Here is a 21,999-nt window from a genome sequence, read left to right on the forward strand (position 1 = left end):
TTTGTAATTGTGTTTCACCTGTCAAAACATGAGAGGCAAAATGGATAAATTACTACTTATGCATGGGAAATGATTCACAACCTGCCCACGTCATCCAGATGACATGAGCACACCATAGCCCCATTACCAGTGCAGGGTTCCCACTAACTAAGAGACTGGCATCTCTTGACCTTCATCTTTTGATTTGTAAGGGTGTGCACATATTTGTTAGTGTCTGACCTCAGTCAGGTATTCCAAATGCCCTTATCTTCAAAATGTCTATTGCTTATTTTCATTTCGCTTGAAAGTTTCTGCTACCTGTATCAATTACTCTGTTATTCCACGTAACACTTATATTAACTAAGCACTTACCACGTGCCAGGCAGTCTGAGAGGAATAATTATACCTTATTTAATCTCCCAACTGTCCTATTAGATAAATACCTGAGAAAAATGATGTCTCACTGTCTATTTGGATGTGCGGTACTGTGAAGATTGTCATTTAAGCTATTGTGATCCAACTGAGATCTAAGGAAAAAGGTTAGTTTCCCTTTCACTCCTCAGAGAAAACTGTCCCCCCTTAAAAGAAAAGCCAAAAAGTATTAAAGTCTCAAAACAGTGACTATTCAAATAATACATTGTACAGCCTATCTCTTGCTTCATCCTCTTGAGGAGAGAAGCAGAAAATGGAGGAAAACTCCCATTCTTGTTCTATCCCCCTGTAAAAGCAACATGTGTTCCTGAGCTTGAATTTCTTCATCTGAATAAAAAAAGTGAACATTGTGTTTCCTACTTCTACTATTTTGCAAAATTCTTACAACAATTTCAAAGGTATTTTGAAAGACTTAGAGAGGTGTCATTTTGTGACAAAGAACATGGTCTCTGGAATCATTCAAATTCTGGCATTTCTACCTGCCAGGTGGGCAACCTTGGGTAAGTCACAACTTTTCTGTGCCTCAGTTTAAAACAAGGATGATAATAATAGCACCTTGCAAAGATGTTTGGAGAATTTAATGAGTTGACATGTTTAAATCACTCAAAATAGTGCTTAATACAGAGTTAGCATGCAATAAAACATGGTTTATTATTATTAAATAAATGTTATAATCATTAATAGTAGTTGTAGTAGTATATAACATGGTTGAAAGAAATTAACAAAAGAGACCTAACAAAATTATTGGAATCCTATTATAAAGAAACTTCTGCAGGTGATTGACCTCATAACATAAATTCAAATTTGTTTAAATAAGCATACTATTTTTACAAATGTTAACAAGATGTTGGGGGCTGAGCTTTAAGGATAACTACAATACAAATTTTGTATGCCTACTTCCATGGCATGGCTTTTGCAAGAGGAATCTATTGAAGGCTGTACCAATTATTTCATCCAACTGTATAATCTCATTATAAAATAGTCTTCAATTTTTAGAATTCAGACTAAATATCTGGTCCAGCCTGAAAAAGCCTTCAACAAAGGACCCTTTGATGCCAGAATTATTCAGTCTTGTGCTCTTTCCTTCACACTCCACATGTAACCCATGAGCACATCTTGTTATCTCTACCTCCAAATGTATCCCAAATTCATTCACTTGTCACTACCTCCAGTGTGACTACTCCAGGCCAAGCCATCCTTTGGGGCATACCTGGTAAGAATTGAGGCCCAGAATGGGTCATTGTGAAACTTAAAGAAACCTGAGGTGAGAGGAAAACATGGTTACTTAGAGATGTTGAGAACTAAGGAGTAGATATTGAAAGATGCTGAAGTTTTGTCTGTTCAGCTAGATAATAAATGTGCCCTGTACTCAATGTCGTTTTGATCTCAACAACAATAATATCAGCAACATAATGGGTAGCCACATTGCCTTTTATAACAGGTACTATTGTCCAACTTTATAAAAATTCCAGCCTCTCATAGTCTGAATCCAAGTCTGAATGATTATAGAAACATTATATAATATAAACAATATATTATGTTATCTTAGATTTTCCCCACTGTATCTGGTACATAACAACACACAATAAATAATAATTAGAGAGACTAAATAATTTCATAATTATAAGTCTATCTGGGGTAATAAAAAGTGCTTGAGGTTTAGAATAACACACCATATTTAAATTTCAGCCATTTCTCTTAACAGTTTGAACACAATTTAAAAATTCTCTAAAGCAGAGGTCTCAAACTCATGGCCCGCGGGCCGCATGCGGCCCGCCCACCAATTTTGTGCGGCCTGCAGACTGGCCCGCAGATTAATCCACGAAGTTTGATTAGTCTGCGGGCCGCACAAAATTGGTGGGCAGGCCGCACGGCCGCGAGTTTGAGACCCCTGATAAAGGCTGTTTTCAAAAAGTGGCAAAATGGAGATAATAACTTTTTTACATATATTATGGAAACTATATTTTACTTATATATCTCTATCCATTGCCTTCTAGATTGGAACTTGGAAAAGCATTGATTGATTTTTCTTTGTATCCATGTGCCCATCACAGTGCATAGCATTTATCATATAATCAATGAATTTGTTTTGGATGAATGAACTAGTAAAGAAATGATTGCTATTTCTATATGAAAGGAGCTCTGTAAAAAACAATTCCAAACAAAAGGATAATAACATCTCCAAGATAAATGCTTTGAAATTCTAGATGAAAAATTCTAAGAGGAAGAGCATTTACATGCATTTTGTTGATACTTCAATAAAATATATTCTTTATTAACATATGCTTTACAATATAGTCTACATTTATTCAATATAGTTAATGTCAATAATCCTCTTTAAATTCCCTTGAGTATATACTAAGTAAAATATATTTAAATCATAGAGGAATACATGTATATCTATTGTAATATAATCAAGAATAATATTGTATGAAACAGCTTTTTGTTGAATCAATAAATTTGTTATACTCATCAAATTTCTGACAAATAACCCTCCATGAATTTGTTTTGAGTAAACTGAGTCTTGGAGAATTAATTTACCACAAATTGTCCTAGAACACTATTTTAATATTATTAGTAATAATTTCTAACTCACATAGCACTTATAATGTGCAGATGTTTTTCTAAGTGTTTTAAATATTTGAGCTCATTTAAAAATAGAAAGAATAGAAAGCATTGTAAATGAAAAATAAGTCACATGCAAGTTTTGTCTCTGGTGTGTGTGTGTTTGTGTGTGCCAGGTCACAATGCAAATCATACCATTTTGCTGTAGATTACTTGTTCAAAAACTTCTAAAACCTGTGATCAAGGGCCTTGGAAAAGTCTGTGCGAAGTTACACATTAGACTATGCTTTAATAATACAGGGCCATGAACTTTGGAATGTGTTCTATGAACAGGCTCAATAAACAATTAATTTAATGTAATGATTCATGTACTCCTCCATTTATTTGCTTGTTTGCTCATTGCCTCAACAAATATTTAGTTAGTGCCCACCATTTTTCAAATGCTTTCCTAAGCACAAGAATTTTAAATGATGAGAAAAATTCTCTGTTATTTGATAAAAATCACCATTTTTTTAACTAATGGAGATTGTTGTGACGTCTGGACTCTAGCTAAACAGCACAGAAGCATTTGAGTATGAACACTTGGGATATTAAACTGTAAAAAAAAATGGAAAGATGTTGTCCTTGTCATTTATCATAGCACGTCTTCTAATAGCACAATCTAAACAGACCTTAAAATTTACCTTGCTCTACAAGGAAAATGACAACTTCACTACCATCCTCAAACTGGTAGACCACCCAAAAAGAAATACAGAAATCTGTTGAAGTTCTTAATGTCTGATCACAAAGATTTAAGAGTTCCCTAGAGGCTGGGAAACATAAGAAAAAAGTAATCATTAGGTAAGGATTATAACATATTCTCCAACCTGTTGCACAGGGATACTGTTGGGAGAACGATTAGAAGAAATGCACTCTGTAAATGCTGAGCAGCTATGAGAAAGAATCCTCGTACTCACCGTGGACAACACTTTAGCTTGGGGGTTTATCCCTGACCATCGTTGCTGGCTCAGAGTAATATGCCAGAGAAATAAGGTCACTTAGTAAAGAGGACAAAATTTTACATTAAGATCAATAAAATAACACCAAAGAGTCTATACAGACTGGTTCCTCTAAAATAATGTCAAATCGAGTCATGTTGGGGTGTTAGCAGCCAATGACTTGGAATCAGAGGGATTTATACATACATGAAATTGTCAGGGGACTACAGATTTGAGACAACAAGCACACTCTCTCATCCAAGTCATTTAGTGTGGAAGCAATTAGCCTGTAGAGACCTAGCTTTGTTTGTGAAGGCATAGCACTAATGTGTTTATATAACTAAGAAATGGGTTATTTTTTATTGATGGTGTAGATGTCTACAGAAGAGATTCAGACTTAACTTTCCTGATGGCAATCAAGGAGTCATGAGAGGGGTGATGAAAACTAGGCTGGGACACTATAAAAGTTGTGTTGCTCCCCATCAATGTGACTTCCTGAAATTCATATGAAAAAGGTTGTGGGTTATACAATCCCTCTGCACTTCCGTTCCTTCATGTATAGGTGGAGATGGTAGTGCCTACTTCACACGGTTGTTAGGAGGAGTGTATAAGTTAATACTGACAAAGTTTTAAAAACAGAGTTGGTATAGTCTCATCAAACACTATGGAACAAGTACAAAGTCTTACTTTTCGTGTGTGAGAAAGTCTTCATTTATTTTTGAAAGAATGTCTATTTTCTCCAAAAGAAATAATTTATCCCTTAGAGGCCTTAGAAGTCACTGTGAATTAATTCCAAACACACTGCCATGTAGTTGTGGGGTTGAAATGTGTGCTAATAATAAACTAAGAAATAGGACAGAAGGAAATCAAAATGTGAGCTGCTTAACTTGTCAAAGCAAATTAAAAAATAGGGATTTATCTGTAGCACATATGGTAACAGATAAAACTGACCAACCCTGGGACTCACACACACAGAAAGTTCCAGCTATATTTCTATGTAGACACTGTAACATGGCTACCAGAAGCTGAAAGATAACATTTTTGGGGGTGTTCTTTGCCTAAACTCTTTTTTTTTTTTTGTATTTTCTTGAATTGAGAAATAGGAAGGCAGAGAGACAGATTCCCACATGCATCCAACCGGGATCCACCCAGAATGCCCCCTCTGGGACGTTGCTATATTGCAACAGGAGCCATTCTAGTGACTGACGTGGAGGTCATGGAGCCATCCTCAGGCCTGGGCCAACTTTGTTCCAATGGAGCCTTGGCTGCAGGAGGGGAAGAGAGCGATAGAAAGGAGAGGGGGAGGGGTGGAGAAGCAGATGGGCACTTCTCCTGTGTGCCCTGGCTGGGAATCAAACCTGGAACTTCCACATGCCAGGCTGACTCTCTAACACTGAGCCAACTGGCCAGGGCCTAAACTCTTCTTATTTTTGATAATTCCCTACTATGAAAAAATTGGAAGAAAGCAAAGAACTAAAGGAAACCAAATATAAAAATTAAGGAAAGTATGAGAACAATGTCTCATCAAGTAGAGAAATCAATAAGATATAGATTTCAAAAACAAGTAGAAATTCTTGATTTGAAAAATAAATAACAAAGGTTTCACTAAAGTGAATCAGTAACAGATTTAAAGTATCAGGAAAAAAGTCAGTGAACTCTATGATCAGTTGGAAATATTTGGCCTGAGAAACAGAAATAAAGAAGAATGAAGAAAAATAATAGTCTCAGAGATCATTGCAATATTATAAGATTATTAACATATGCATAGTAGAGTCCACAAAGGAGAGAGAAAAGGGGGCAGAAAGAATATTTGAAGAAACAAATGGCCAAAACTTCTCAAATCTGAATTGGTATACATATAGATTCAAATTTTAACAAATAGAGACTCAAAATATTAACAGATTTGCACAATAACAAATTTATAACACTCATATACAAATAAGTGATTAATATCATTGTGTTTTTGGTAATTAATTGTAAAATTAAATGAAATGTTATATTTTTATTAAAATGAAGTAATATATGATTTGGTTAGAAAAATAAATGCCTGTGTAAAAGCATGTACTTTTATTACTAAAAAAACCCACAAAGAGTCAATAATAAATCTACACTCAAGATATTTTGGAGGTATTTTCAGAAGGTAAATTTTAAAAATATAAAACCAATTGCTTCTTTATATGTAAAAAAGATAAGGTAAAATATAATTTAAAATGAAACATACATGATATGTAATATATATTTCTATTAACTCAAATAGATATTTATATATATAAAGAATGTGTTTTTAGACACAAAGTAATTGCTTTAAATATACTATAACAATAAGGCCCTGGCTGGTTGGTTTAATGGCAGAGCGTTGACCTGGTGTGTGGAAGTCTTGGGTTTGATTTCTGATCAGGGGACACAGAAGAAGAGACCATCTGCTTCTCCACTCCCCTTTACCCCTTCTTTCTCTCTCTCCTTGCCTCTCACAGTCATGGCTCCATTGGATAGAGACCATGGGCCCTGGGTGCTGAGGATGGCTCTGTGGAGCCTCTGCTTCAGGAATACCTTAAGAAGCATAGCTCGGTTGCAAGCATGGCCCCAGACAGGGGTCACCAGATGGATCTCGGTTGGAGTGCACGGGGGACTCTGTCTCTCCATCTCCCTCCTCTCAGTTGGAAATAAAGGAATATATATATATATATATATATATATTATAACAATAAACCTATCTCAAATACATCTTAGCTAACTTCTCCTTCTGTAGGTATGTGGGTTTCAAGAGTTTCGCATGAATGATGCTTGTGTGTGCATATACTTATATGTGTACATGTGAAGATACATGTTCATGTGGGAGCATGAGTGAACATTTATTATAAAGAATTAAGAAATAAAAGTTATGTGTTCTGCAGCCCCATGTTTATTGCAGCATTGTTCACAGTGGCCAGGACATGGAAACAACCAAAAAGCCCATCAATAGATGACTGGATAAAGAAGATGTGGCACATATACACTATGGAATACTACTCAGCCATAAGAAATGATGACATCGGAACATTTACAGCAAAATGGTGGGATCTAGATAACATGATACGAAGTGAAATAAGTAAATCAGAAAAAACCAGGAACTGCATTATTCCATACGTAGGTGGGACATAAAAGTGAAACTAAGAGACATTGATAAGAGTGTGGTGGTTACGGGGGGGGGGGGGAGGGGGGAATGGGAGAGGGAAAGGGGGAGGGGGAGGGGCACAAAGAAAACAAGATAGAAGGTGACAGAGGACAATCTGACTTTGGGTGACGGGTATGCATCATAATTGAACGACAAGATACCCTGGTCTTGTTATCTTTGAATATATGTATCCTGATTTATTGATGTCACCCCATTAAAAAAATAAAATTATTTAAAAAAAAAAAAAAGTTATGTGTTCATGGATGATTCTTCTTAATCTATTATTCTTAGGTGTCATATTTTTTTATTTTAATTTGTTGTGTTTACATAGTTACAAGTGTACTCCCAAATGTATCTCCCACCCTCCCCCCTCATTCTCCTAGACATGCCCCTTACGCCCTCCCCCCACCGCTCTCCCCTCCCTCCATAATTCACTATCCTGCCTTCTATCTCTCTGTGTTCTGTTTAATGTACTTTCACTAATGTCTTTTTCAAGATTGCTGAGGCTATTTGTGTCCTATTTTGGTTCCATATAAATTTTTGGAATATTTGTTCTATATCTTTGAAGTATGACATTGGTAATCTAATAGGAATCGCATTGAATTTATATATTGCTTTGGGTAGTATAGACATTTTAATGATATTTATTCTTCCTATCTATGAACACAGTATGTGCTTCCACTTATTTGTAGCTTCCTTGATTTCTTTTATCAATATTTTATAGTTTCCAAGAACAGGTCTTTAAGCTCCTTGGTTAAATTTACTGCTAGTACTTTATTTTTTGGTTACAATAGTGAAGGGGATTGTTTTCTTAATTTCTCTTTCTGACAGTTCATTGTTGGTGTATATAAATGCCACTGATTTCTGAATATTGATTTTATAACCTGCCACCTTGCTGAATTCATGTTTCAGGTCTATTAGTTTTTTGACTGAGACTTTAGGGTTTTCTATGTACAGTATCATATCATCTGAAAATAATGATAGGTTTACTTCTTTTCCAATATGGATGCCTTTTATTTCTTCTTCTTGTCTGATTTCTGTGGCTAGGCCTTCCAGAACTATGTTGAATAAAAGTGTTGAAAGGGGGCACCCCTGCCTTGTTCCTGTTCTTAAGGGGATTGCTTTTAATTTTTGCCCATTGAGTATGATGTTAGCTGTGGGTTTGTAATAGGTGGCCTTTATCATGTTAAGGTATGTTCCCTGTATTCCCACTTTGCTGAGAGTTTTAATCATAAATGGGTGCTGGATTTCATCAAATGCTTCTTCTGCATCTATTGATATTATCATGTGCTTTTTCTCCTTCCTCTTGTTTATGTGATGAATCACATTGATTGATTTGAGAATATTGTAGCAGCCTTGCCTCCCCAGAATAAATCCCACTTGATCATGATGTATGATTTTTTCCATGTATTCCTGGATCCAGTTTGCTAATATTTTGTTGAGAATGTTAGCATCTAAGTTCATCAGGTATATTGGCCTATAGTTTTCTTTCTTTATAGTATCTTTGCCTGGTTTTGGAATAAGGATTATGTTCACTTCATAAAAGGAGTTTGGAAGATTTCTCTCCTCTTCAATTTTTTGAAATAGCTTGAGAAGGATAGGAGTTAGTTCTTCTTTGACTATTTGGCAAAATTCACCTATGCAGCCATCAGGTCCAGGACTTTTGTTTGTTGGGAGTTTTTTGATAACTGTTTCAATCTCTTTTGGTGTAATTGGTCTGTTTAGGCTTTCTGATTCTTCCAGATTAATTTTTAAATGATTATATTTTTCAAGCAGTTTATCCATTTCATCGAGGTTGTCCCATTTTTGGTCATATAGTTCTTCATAGTATTTTCTCACAATATTTTGAATTTCTGTTGTGTCAGTTTTTACTTCTCCTCTCTTATTTCTAATTTTATTTATTTGAGCCCTCTCTTTTTTCTTGGTGAGTCTGGTTAAAGGTTCATCGATTTTGTTTTCTCTTTCAAAGAACCAGCTCTTGGTTTCATTGATCTTCTGTATTTTTTTTTTTGCCTCTATATCATTTGTTTCTGCTTTGATCTTTATTATTTCCTTCCTTCTACTTCATCTAGGCTTTACTTGCTGTTCTTTTTCTAGTTCTTTTAGATGCGGGTTTAAGCTTTTTCTTGCTTCATAAGGTATGCCTGTAATGTTATGAACTTCCTTCTCAGTACTGCTTTTACTGTGTCCCATAAATTTTAAGTCATTGTGTGTTCATTTTCATTTATTTCAAGGAATTTTTTTATTTCTTCCTTGATCTCATTATTAACCCATTCATTATTTAATAGCATGCTATTTAGTCTCCAAGTGCTTAAATGTTTTTCAGTTTTTCTATTGTATTTGATTTCTAGTTTCATGCCACTGTGGTCAGATAAGGTGCTTGATATGATTTCAGTCTTCTTAAATTTGTTAAGACTTGTTTTGTGCCCTAACATGTGGCCTATCCTAAAGAATGTACCATGAGCACTTGAAAAGAATGTATATTCTGCTGCTTTGGGGTGAAAGGTTCTAATGATATCTATTAAATCCAGTTTATCTAGTGTGTCATTTAAGGCTACTGTTTCTTAGTTAATTTTCTGTCTGGAGGTTCTATCCATTGATGTTAGTGGGATATTAAAATCCCCTACTATTATAGTATTGCTGTTGATCTTGCCCTTTTTGTCCATCCAAATTTTTTTATATATATTTAGGTGCTCCTTTATTAGGCACATATATATTTATAATAGTTATATCTTCCTGTTGTAATGCTTCTTTTATCATTATGTAGTGACCCTCTTTATCTCTTACTATTACCTTCATTTGAAAGTTTATTTTATCAGATATTAATATTGCTACCTTAGCTTTTCTTTCCTTTCCATTTATGTGAAATATTTTTTCCCACCTTTTTACTCTCAGTCTATGTGTATCTTTTGTTCTTAGGTAGGTCTCCTGTGGCTAGCATATGTAGGGGTCCTGTTTTCTTACCCATGCTGCTACACTATGTCTTTTGATTGGAGCATTTAATCCATTTACATTTAAGGTTATTATTGATATGTAGTTCTTTATTGCCATTTTATTCTTTAGATCTATAATCATCTTTTTCTCGATATCTTTTTATTTATTTATTTTTTTGCTATGTCTACAGCAAGCCCCTTAACATTTCCTGCAGTGCTTGTTTGTTTGTTTTTGTTTTGGTCTGGGAAGCTTTATATTTCTCCTTCAATTTTAAACAATAATCTTACTGTATAAAAAAGTCTTGGTTGTAGGCTCTTGTTTTGCATTACTTTAAATATTTCTTGCCATTCCCTTCTGGTCAAGTGTTTCTGTTGAAAAGTCAAATGTCATCCTTATGGGGGCTCCTCTATAGGTAATTGACTTCCTTTCTCTTGCTGCTTTTAGTATTTTTTTCTTTATCTCTTAACTTTGGTTTTTTAATTATGATGTGTCTTGATGTAGGCCTCATTGGGTTTCTTTTTATTGGGACTCTCTGTGCTTCTTAAACTTGTGTGACTTTTTCCTTCATAAATTTAGGAAAGTTTTTTAGCTATGATTTCTTCAAACAAGTTCTCTATCCCTTATTCTTTCTCTTCTCCTTCAGGAACCCCTATGATGCAGATATTATTTCTCTTCAGATTGTCACAGAGTTCTATTATAGTTTCCTCAGACTTTTTGAGCCTCTTTTCTTTTTGTTGCTCTGTTTCTGTCTTTTTATTTATCATGTCCTCTAATTCACTAATTTGATCCTCTGCTTCATCTAGCCTGCTGTTTATTTCTTCTAGTGTAGTCTTCACTTCTGATACTGTAATTGCCATTTCTGATTGATTATTTTTTATGATTTTAGTGTCCTTTTTGATGCTTGCAGTTTCTTTATTTAGGTGCTCATTAAGTTCATCCATTGTAGCTTTGAGATCTTTAAGCATCCTAACAATCATTATTTTAAACTCTGCATCAGAAATTTGATTACTTCCATCTCATTCAGTTCTTTTTCTGGGGACATATCTTGTTGATTCATATGATTTCAGTTCCTCTGTCTTCCCATTCTTTCTGTGTGCAGTTTGCAGTTTGTTAGAGTTTTGGGTATGAAGTTGGTTTATGGAATGTAGCTTCTCCTCCAGGCCTTTATTCTTCTCCCTCTGCTGGTTGCTTGGATTTCAATTCTCCTTAACTAGTAGAGCCACTTTAAAGTCTTAATTTTCCTGCAGTTTGTTTATTGATCTCAACAGGAAGCTTCTATATTTGCTGATCCCAGCTGGAGGCTTCTTTGGGGGGGTAGTGGGTGTATCTTTTTTTGTTTGTTTGTTTGTTTTGTTTTTGGCCATAGTTGAAACCAAGAATGCCGTGGGTGTGACCTCTTAGAATCTGAAGGTGTGTTTTGTTCAGTGCTTTCTCTGGGGGTGGGGTCATTCTCAGTATGAAGGGGGAGGTATAGCTCAGGTCTCCCTGGAAACCTGAGTCACTGCCCCACCCCCTTACTTCCTCTTTTCTGAACAGCCTTTTGTGCTGATTGGAGCTGGAGAGCTTTTTGGAGGTGGATCAACTGGTTCCGCCCTAGGCTTGTGCTGGGCAGAGGAAGTGACCCCTTCCCCAGCTATGGCCACCTTGGCACTGGAGAATGACTCAGCTCAGGTTGTCCCTCTGATACCAGTCATCTCAGCCCTCTTCACCCCAGGAGCCCCAGGCAAGTGGCTGTGAGCGATATTTTTTGTGGTGGCCCTTTATGTTTGTACTTTCTTTTGCCAGCTGCTTCCCACAGGCAGAACTCTCACTCTTTTCTCCACTCAATGCTGTCCAGCTGTCTCCTCCAGTCCCTGGGTTTCTAGTCTGTGGCTCCTGTCCTAAGACTTAGGACCCCTTCCTCTCAGTGTCTCTCCTTGTAAAGAAGCCCTTCTTGACCCTCAGCCTCAGCCTCCCCTCAGGAGTAGGGGAATCCCACCATGCCCCTGCACTCCCTACCAGGATCAGTGTGGATTCTTCTGTGCTCCTTGGTTTTAAAGTCCTGTTCTTTTAGTCCAAAGTTGGTTTTTCACAATGATTGTTCTTAAATTAGTTTGTAATTCAGTTTGGTCATGGGGGGGAGCAGTCTGTGTGTCTGCCTACTCAGCTGCCATTTGGAATCTTTCTGGTGTCATATTTTTAAGACCTTTGCTCTGTAGACTTAATTAATAGCTAGAGAAATTACAATAAGGAATTAGAAATTTTATTGTTAGAAAGGTAAATATTTTCCCTAGGTAGACCTGATCTGTATGAAACTGTCTTACTATTGATTCTATATAATTAAAATATGAATTCTATAGAAGAGTTTGCCTTTCCTACAACCTTTTCAAAAGCATGTTTGACCTCTTAGTTTCATAGGCTGTAAACCAGGGGGTTCAGCATGGGGATGACCATAGTGTAAAACACAGATGCAATTTTATCTGTGCCCATCAATGACTGAAGCTGGGCTGTAAGTACATGAAGATACCTGTCCCTTAAAAGATGGAGGTAGCATTGAGGTGTGAGGCACAGGTGGAAAAGGCCTTTGCACATCCCTCAGATGAATGCATCCTCAGGATATTGATAAATATAAACAGGTAGGAGATAAAGATGACCAGGACAGAAAAGAGGTTATTGAAGCTCACCACCCAGAAAATAAGCATCTCAGAGATATAATTGTCTGAACATGAGAGAGCCAAAAGAAGAGGAGCATCACAGAAAAAGTGATCAACCACATTGGACCTGCAGAAGGAAAGCCTGAATATGTCCCCAGTGTGGATGGAGGCATTCAGGAAACCATAGATATAGGAGCCTATGACCAGATGTGCTCACACACTTGTCATCATGGTGGTGGCGTAATGCAGGGGATTGCATACTCCTGCATAGCAGTCATAGGCCATAGAAGCCAAGAGAAAATTTTCTACAATGATAAAAACTATAAAGAAGAACTGGGTGATGCAAGCATTGTAGGGAATGGTTTTCTCTCCTGTGAGGAATCCTGTCATCACTTTGGGAGTCACAGCTGAGGAATAACCAACGTCCACCAGGAGGAGGTTACTGAGGAAGAAGTACATACGAGTGTGGAGCTGAGAGTCCATCAGAATCAGGCCGATCATCCCCAGGTTCCCAAGCAGAGTGACGAGGTAGATGAGGGAGAAGATGATAAAGAGTGGGATCTGCAGTTTTCGGTTATCTGTTAGCCCCACCAGAATAAACTCAATCACCTTGGTACTGTTTTCCATGAGGGTCAACTGGGAGTTACGTGACTGGCTGTCCTGTAGCAATGAGAAAACAGAATCAGAATGATAAAGGCAGAGAAGAGTCTGCTGAAATCAGTCAACATGTCCACTCTGTGTCTCATTTCACTATTGCAGTAGCATGTTTCCAGGAGTCTGTAGATCTAAAGCATGGCTAGGACAATAAAATGCAATTGTAAATTATTGACAGACCATAGAATATCCAGATAAAAAGATTTAGAGACAATGTAGCCTAATCTCTCAACCTCATGGAAGAGTGAATTAAGATAAAGAGAAGACAAGAAAGGACATCTGCAATATTACCTGATAAATTGCTTGTGGAAGGAGAACAGACTCCTAATTCAAAGTTTATGGAACAATCACAAATTACTCTTTATATTAAACTAATATAGCTTAATATAATTAATGTGAAATTAAATTCATTTTATTTCAACTGGCTTTTTTTTTTTTCTTTTCTACTGTGTCAAGAGCAGTGGTATATAATCAGGAAAGACAGTTAAATAAAACATGTCCTTAGCCTAAAATGCTCTCAGTATAGTATAATATAGTATACAGAATGTGGAATTTACCAAATACAAATGATTGCCACTTTCTAGATAAGAATTCTATGAGTAAAAGAGATTTTAGCAATTGCACCTATGTTGAAATATTTAAAACTGGGAAGTCTGATGTCAGAAGCCACAACCTAAACTATGGACCTGAAAGACTACCTCCTGATTCAATAAAGTCATCATAGAATAGCAAGCACTCAATATATTAGAGTGATTACTAGTATTTTGTATAAGTACTGCTTTTGTGCATTCACATTTTGTGTCAGTCTATAGTCAAGGATTTCTTCCCTGTGTCAGAATTTATTTCAGTCTGTGTAGCCCCCTCATCCCTGTTGATACGAAGGCTCAAAATTCTCTTAGAGAACAGATTTTTTTAATATCTAAGAAGACATGCCATCGCTCAGTATGCTCTGCAAAGTGCAAGCCTCTGGATTGGTGTCTTTATTCTCTGTGCATTTATGTGCTTATGTGCTGATCAAATTTTGAAAAAGAGCTCATGAACCAAAAAAAAAAAAAAATTGAGAACCACAGCTTGGGGCTATTATGACTGACACATGGCTGCTCTATTTATGAGGATCTGGGATTTGGTGTTTTTCTCCCTGTTCTGAGTTTTGTGCTTAATGCCAGATGCCATCTATTTTTTCTTTCTGATGAAGCTGTGTGGGACACTGGCATCATTTTATAAGTCTTAAAAATAAATCTGTGTTATGAAAAAATGTTTAAAGTTTGGAAACAATATTTAAGGCATCCTAGAGTCAAATGCCCATTAGCTGATTAAAGATGCTGAGAAATATTGCAGTAAAGAAAGCTGTTTAACTGTAAATTGCTCAAGGAAATGCCTTTTTCTATGCAAACCTATTAATTTCCCACAGTGTTAGTGTTTGGGGAAAAATACCCTGTTAGACAGAAGTATGTACCATGAAAATCCTACTCAATGTCCCACCCCAGGAGCAATGCATTTCAGAGTCACATGTTTCATGCCAACTTTCCGGGGATAATTTATAATTTCCCCATTTTCCCGATTCTCTCTCTTAGCTGAAACATTCTGTGAGAACTCTTGTCATATTTACCTTCCAAAGGCCATTAAAATGTCTGGAATGTATTATTATTAGCAAATACTTCGTGAGTAAATGAGTAACTCAGAACCTTTTGTTTGTTTAATTGCTGGGGACTAGCTTAACCAACCATTCCCATTTGGCCAGGACTGAGGGATTTCCTGGTACTACTTGGAACTTTTAGTTTTATATCCAGAAAGTCCGAGGCAAACTGGGGCAAGTTGGTCAAAGCAGGTGGTTGCGATTCTTTTACGCTGACTTTTGTTTTTAGTTATCTTATGTGTGCACTCTCTCTATGTTGGAAAATGAGCTAAACACTCACTGTAAGTTATTTTGTTTAATCCTCATAACAATCACGGGAAATAATTACATGTTGTCTCCCTTTTACTGATGAGGAAACCACGACATAGTTGTCATGCCTTGCCCAAAACTGCACAGCCTTTAAACCCTCATCTGGCTCTAGAGCCCACGCCCTTAACCACATCTGCCTTCTGCCTTCCAAGATGAATTCTGCAAGGATAGTAAAGAGAATAAGGCCATGAAATTCATCTTAGAAAATAAGCCTTCAATCATTTATGTAGAAAATATGTGGACAAGTATAATCCACTCCCTGCTGGGTGAGATCGAGAGAGAAAGAAACCTGAAGAGCTATAATCTTGACATTAATCCAAGAGATGAGGGACTTTGAATATGAGCTTTTAATGTATTATAAACAGGCTAAGCAAGCTGAGAGCTATTTTTAGTTCTGAGTTATGAAATGCAATCACATGGGCAAGTGGCCTATATTTTTAGTTTTATGTTTGGTGAGGAGTTTTTGATCAGAGTGAGAGTGCTGCTTCCACCAGCATGTCTGGAAAGTTCAGCCAGAGCCCTGGAAAGGCTGAGCACTAAAACTATCTGGTGCTGCGAAGTGGGAGAGGGGAAATGGGTCCTGCCTCCGTGCCGCCAGTCTCTGGCAATATGACTTGGAAAGAGTTATGTAAGGCCTCAGTTTCCTCATCTGAGAAATAGGAGGTGCGGGAGATCAAGATACAGTAGAAGGCTTGCAGAGCCAGAAAACAGAGTGGAATAGAATCCTGGTTCTTAGCACCTGTGTATCTCTGAGCCTCAGTTTCACTATCTGTAAAATGGGAAATTTAATTCATCCCTCACAGATTTGTCGTGAATTTTAAGGAAATAATGTACATGAAGATACAGAAAACGTATCTGTCATGATAAAAGTACTCAATAAAATTGTAATTCCCCCCTTTTCTTGAATGTTCAATGATTTACCCGCTAAGAAAGAATCATTGAGCACCTTCTGTGTTCCAGGAACTAAGCCAGGTGCTAGGGATACAAAGGTGAAGATGGCAGAGTGCCCGTCCTCAAACCATTTACCATTTCGTGAATATGGTGACACTTCTCCAGCTCTTTGACCATTAGTAAAGTCACTTCCCATCTCTGACCCTTAGCTTTATTAACTATAAAACTAAGATAATAAATTAAATGTTAACAGAGTAATTATGAGAAATAACTAAGGTGACAATGCCCAGCAGTGCTCCAAGCACAGAAGAAACCCTCAGGAAATATTTGTGGAGAGGAAGGGATGATTGATCTCTAAGGTTCTTCACATCACTAGGAAATGTGAATATTGTGTGCAGTAACCTCAGGGCTGTTATTTCTGTGTTTTCAGAAAACAAGCCTGGAGGAGTTCAGCCATAAGGACCAGGCAGCTCATGGCATCCACTGTGGGAGACATTATTATTGACACAAGAGATGGTCAGAATTGAAGAAAGGAGTTTAAGACTAGCTAATAAGAAACCTAAAGAGCCCTGGCCAGTTGACTCAGTGGATAGAGTATCAGCCCGGCATATGGATGTCCTGTGTTCAATTCCTGGTCAGGGCACACAGGGGAAGCAACCATCTGCTTCTCCCCCTTATCCCTCCTTCCCCTCCTACAGCCAGTGGCTCGACTGGTTTGAGCATCAGCCCCGGGCATTGACGATAGCTCAGTTGGTCCAAGCATCAGCTCCAGATGTAGGTTGCCGGGTGGATCCTGGTCTGGGCGCATGCGGGAGTCTGTCTCACTATCTGCCTTCTTCTCAGTAAGAAATAAAGAAAGAAAGAAAGAAAGAAAGAAAGAAAGAAAGAAAGAAAGAAAGAAAGAAGGAAGGAAGGAAGGAAGGAAGGAAGGAAGGAAGGAAGGAAGGAAGGAAGGAAGGAAGGAAGGAAGGAAGGAAGGAAGGAAGGAAGGAAATTAAAGAAAAAGAAATCTACAGAAAAGAGGTTGTTCAATTAACCTGAAAGGCAACATATTAATGGCTCTCCAGCTGTAGCCAGACGAACATGTCACTCAGGTATAAAGTGATCATCATCTGAAGAGAGAACAAGTAATGTGTTTATAAAAACAAAGGGTAGCTCAGTCAGAAACATTTAAGGAGAAGCAAGCACGAAACGGACTGTGGCCACCAGCCAGGGCAGCTGTGGGTGTGCGGTGGTCTGCAGTGGTGGAATAGGCACAAGACCTGGCTCAGCCACATCCTGGACAAGAGACTCTCAGAGGCCACTTCCCCTCCCCAGGCCTCAACTTCCTTGTCTGTAATGAGCAACAGTGTAACAAAAACAGCCCTAAGATCTCTCATACCTAGCTACCAATAATTCCAGATCTATAGCAGTATTTTTAGCAAGGAAAATGATAATAAAATGGATGACTTAGTAATGACTTCACTTTCTGCTAGTTAAGATAAATTTTATGGCAATGCTTTATCTGCATTATTTATTTATTTCCCTACCAATGTGCTAGTTGAAATGCTTACAGATGTCTCTTGTATTATTGAGGATTACTTTTAATCCTATTGTTTCAGCATTTTATATGTCTACTCTATTTTTCAAATTTTTGGAGGACAGAGATTTGTCTCCTGTTCACTATATAGTCCTTGGAGGTGTACCTCTCACATGCTAGATAATATGCACCCTTATGTTCATTGCAGTGTTGTGTACAATACCCAAGATCTGGAAACAGCCCAAGTGCCCATCAGTAGATGAATGAATAAGAAAGCTGTGGTACGTTTACACAGTGGAACACTGCTTGGCTGTAAAAAAAAAAAAAGAAGAAAATTTTACTTTTCATGACAGCATGGATGGATCGGAGATTATTACACTAAATGGAAAAAGCCAGTCAAAGGAAGATAAATACCATATGATCTCACTTATTTGTGGAATCTGTTCAACAAAATAATTTAACAAACAAAATAAAAACAGAAACATAGATACATAGAACAGACTGACAGCTGTCAGAGGGGAGGAAGATTGGGGGACTGGGTGAAAAAAGGTGAAGGAATTATTTATATATATATAAATATATATTTATAAATACACATAGACACAGACAACAGTATGGTGATAGCCAGAGAAAAGAGAGGGGGCAGGGAAGGTGGGCAAAGGGAGGGGTAAAGAGAGATGGAAGGAGACTTGACTTTGGGTGGTGAGCATACAATGCAGCATGCAGATGGTGTTTTATTGAGTTGTACAGTTAATACCCATATGGTTTTATTAACCAATGTCACCCCAACAAATTCAATAAAAAATTAACTAATTAACTTAAAAAAAAGAAGTTCACAGAATCAAAGGGAAACTGGGCCCAAGGAAGGAACCGAGGGCAGTGCAGAGGGTGAAGGAGCAGAAGTCAGCAGCGAAGGAACCAGCAGAATGGCCCAGCCAGAATCCCACCACTGGGCAAATGAGCTCCGAGTCTTCCAGTTTGTCCTTGCATCGTTTGTTTCATATTCAAATTTGGAGAAGTAAGATCTCGTTATTGACTTTGTTACGATTTCTACGCAAAAGGAATCAGACACATCAGATGAAAGTGGTATAGCAGAGGCTGAAACTCTTAGGCGGAATCAGCCCCGAGAAACTGTGCCACTGCATATTTATTGTGTTCCGAAAGCCACAGCTCAGCAGATAAAATTAGAAAGCTACAAAAGCCTTTTTTCCCACCCGTTTCATCCCCAATCCTGCATGTCTACTGTTTCCTTCATGATCAAGGACATGAGAAGAGTCAGTGTCTCAGAGCTTATCAATCATAAAGGACATCTGGTTCTTGGAGGCATTCCTCCAAGAATCCTGCGCACTTGCATTCGAGTAACCCCAGGCCAGTCTCCTGTTATGATTAACACACTCCAAGATCTCCTGTCTCCAAGTAACCCCTGCTCTGAAGTTAACTACCGTTTATATTTGTGCAGGGACTTTTCCTTCAGACTTAGCTTAGGATTCATGCCTGCCTCTCTAAGTCCTTCTATGCATTTCTCTGTCCGGGTCTCTTGAAAGAGGGTGGAAACAGAAAGGTCCTCCTTGCCTGGGCTTCCATAGATTTGGGTGGGCACGCAGGATTCTTCTCCCATCAACACAATGATTATGAGATCATTCTTCAAGGAAGTCATAATGTCTTTACAAAGGAAAATGAGTTCTGAATACATCAAAAAAAAAATGGCCAATGTCTACTGCAACTGGTGCTCAAATAACTTTTTAGGAGAATATGTGCTCACATATAAAGTGCTGAACAACGTGGGGGAAGCAACAAATGCTTTACCTTAACATAGGTACATAAGCAAAACTGTACCAAATGTTCTCCTACAGCAGATGGGATTCCATCTTTAGCTCTGGCCTGTGTGTGATATCCAGACTTTCCTACTGTGTTTGAATTTGTACATTTGAAAATATATTTTTTTATTTCTTTTCCTAGTGAAGGTGGGGGATAGAGAGGCAGACTCCTTCATGTGCCTTGACCAGGATCCACCTGCCAACCCCTGTCCGGAGCCAATGCTCTGCCCATCTGGGGCTATTCTTGTAACCAAGTCATTTTTAGCTTCTGAGGCAGAAGCTCCATGGAGCCATCCTCAATGCCCAGGCTGATGTGCTTGGACCAATTGAGCCATGGCTGCAGGAGGGGAAGAGAGAAAGAGAAAGGGGAGGGGTAGAAGTAGAGAAGCAGATGGTCGCTTCTCCTGTGTGCCCTGACCAGGAATCGAACCCAGGACATCCAGATACTGGGCTGATACTCTACCACTGAGCAAGCTGGCCAGGGCCAAATTTGAAAATCTTAATCTGAAAGATATTATCCTCCACTAGTTGGGCACCAGCATAGCTTCCTTTTTGTTTCAGTAAATCTATCCTTCTTGTTCAGAACAAATATTATCTCCTTTAATTCCCCATCCCAGGATCCATTCTTTCTGTATTCTATCATAGTACTTTATATGTCTCACAGTTGGTTTTTATTGTTTTCTACATAGAATTAAAATTATTTACATGTAGGTGTTGTCTCTAGTTTATACTATAAACTTCTTAAATATAGGAGCCTGGTTGGCTATATCTCTTTTTAACATTTGTATTCTGAAATACATCTTATACAGGAAGTACATAATAGAAATTTATATCAAGTCTGAATATAGTACCTATGTTTGATTTATCTTTTAAGAATATTGTTATTGTGATATATATATGTATATACATATATAAACATCTAGGTTGAATTTAATAATAATTACAAAGCAAACAGCAATATATAATACATCCACCATCCAAGTCGAGCATCATACAGAAGCCTCTATATGTACCTGTTCCCATATATTCTGTTTGGATCAATTTGTGGTTTTCTTTATTTTTACCTAACAATAGAAAAATGGCTAAAAGATGTGAAAAAAAAATCCCCACAAAGGTGTGTTTAATTTCATCAATAATCAAGGATATGCAAGTTAAAACAATAATAAAAAACACTAACCTCTCTCCAAATTGACATCATTTAAAGGCCTAGTAATACCAAGTGTTGGCAGTGGGTACTTTCATGCACAGCTGATGGGAGTATAAATTGATACAACCACTTTGGAAAATAGTGTGACATTATTTATTAAAGTAGAAAATGTATATAACCTACAATTCAGCTATTCCACCTTAAGATATATGTATCCTATAGAAATGAATGTATGTGTGCACTGAGATATATGACCAAAATATTTATTCACATCAGCTTTGACCACCATTACCCCAAATTAGAGCTAAATCAACTTTCTACTGGGTCATCTGTCTTTTTCTAATTGATTTTTAGGTAGTTTTTTTTTTCTTTTTACAGAGACAGAGAGAGGGATAGATAGGGACAGACAGACAGGAATGGAGAGAGATGAGAAGCATCATCATCAGTTTTTTGTTGCGGTTCCTTAGTTATTCATTGCCCTCTCATATGTGCCCTGACCGCAGGCCTTCAGCAGACCAAGTAACCCCTTGCTTGAGCCAACGACCTTGGGTCCAAGCTGGTGAGCTTTTGCTCAAACCAGATGAGCCCGCGCTCAAGCTGGCAACCTCAGGGTCTCAAACCTGGGTCTTCCACATCCTAGTCCAACACTCTATCCACTGTGCCACCACCTGGCAATTTGTAGGTAGTTCTTAAAAACCATTTTGTGTGTGTGTGTGTGTGTGTATCTCACACGTGTAGTCATTAACTTTTTGCTAGTTAAACATGCTAGAACAATTTTATTCCCCACCTCCACCCCCAACACACATATTTGGTTTTAAAAAACCCACAAACCAACAACTGAGTAATTTCATGTTATGAAGAGGAGATAAGATTCTGGGGTTTGGATCTGGATAGCTGAGTCATGAGATCCTACAGAAGTTTCTCTGTAAAAGTGTTCTTTCTCTGTAAGAACACATTTGTTCTCAGTTTGATGGAAAAAGTCCTGAGTGCCTATAGAGGTTGTCAACATAAAAAACTTCCAAACCTGTAAGAAACTTTTATGAGTTTATTTGAGCCAAATTGTTGACAACTGACGGGAAGCAAAGTCTCAACGGATTGAGAAAGTGCTCTGGAAAATGGCGGTTTCACCACTTATTTTATGCATTAGAATCAAAGGGGAACATAAAGGGGGTCACCTGAAATTGATTGGTGATAGATTAGGGAGGTGGGTGAAAGTGAAATGGGGAAATCTCTGGGATTAGATAAAAAGTAAAAATGTATATACTGAAACTTCTTTTACATAGGCAGGAATAAGATAGTTAACAATGAACATGATAACAATAAAATGAGGGGATTTGTTGGTCTTTGCTCTG

General features: G+C 37.6%; 1 pseudogene; it reads right to left on the reverse strand.

Moving 5' to 3' along the window:
* Window positions 1-12,360: 12,360 nt before the first annotated feature.
* LOC136320855 (olfactory receptor 5B12-like) lies at window positions 12,361-13,358 on the reverse strand (annotated as a pseudogene).
* Between the last annotated feature and the right edge of the window lie 8,641 nt (window positions 13,359-21,999).

This window comes from Saccopteryx bilineata, chromosome 1, assembly GCF_036850765.1.
Source record: "Saccopteryx bilineata isolate mSacBil1 chromosome 1, mSacBil1_pri_phased_curated, whole genome shotgun sequence".
Classification (NCBI taxonomy): Eukaryota; Metazoa; Chordata; class Mammalia; order Chiroptera; family Emballonuridae; genus Saccopteryx; species Saccopteryx bilineata.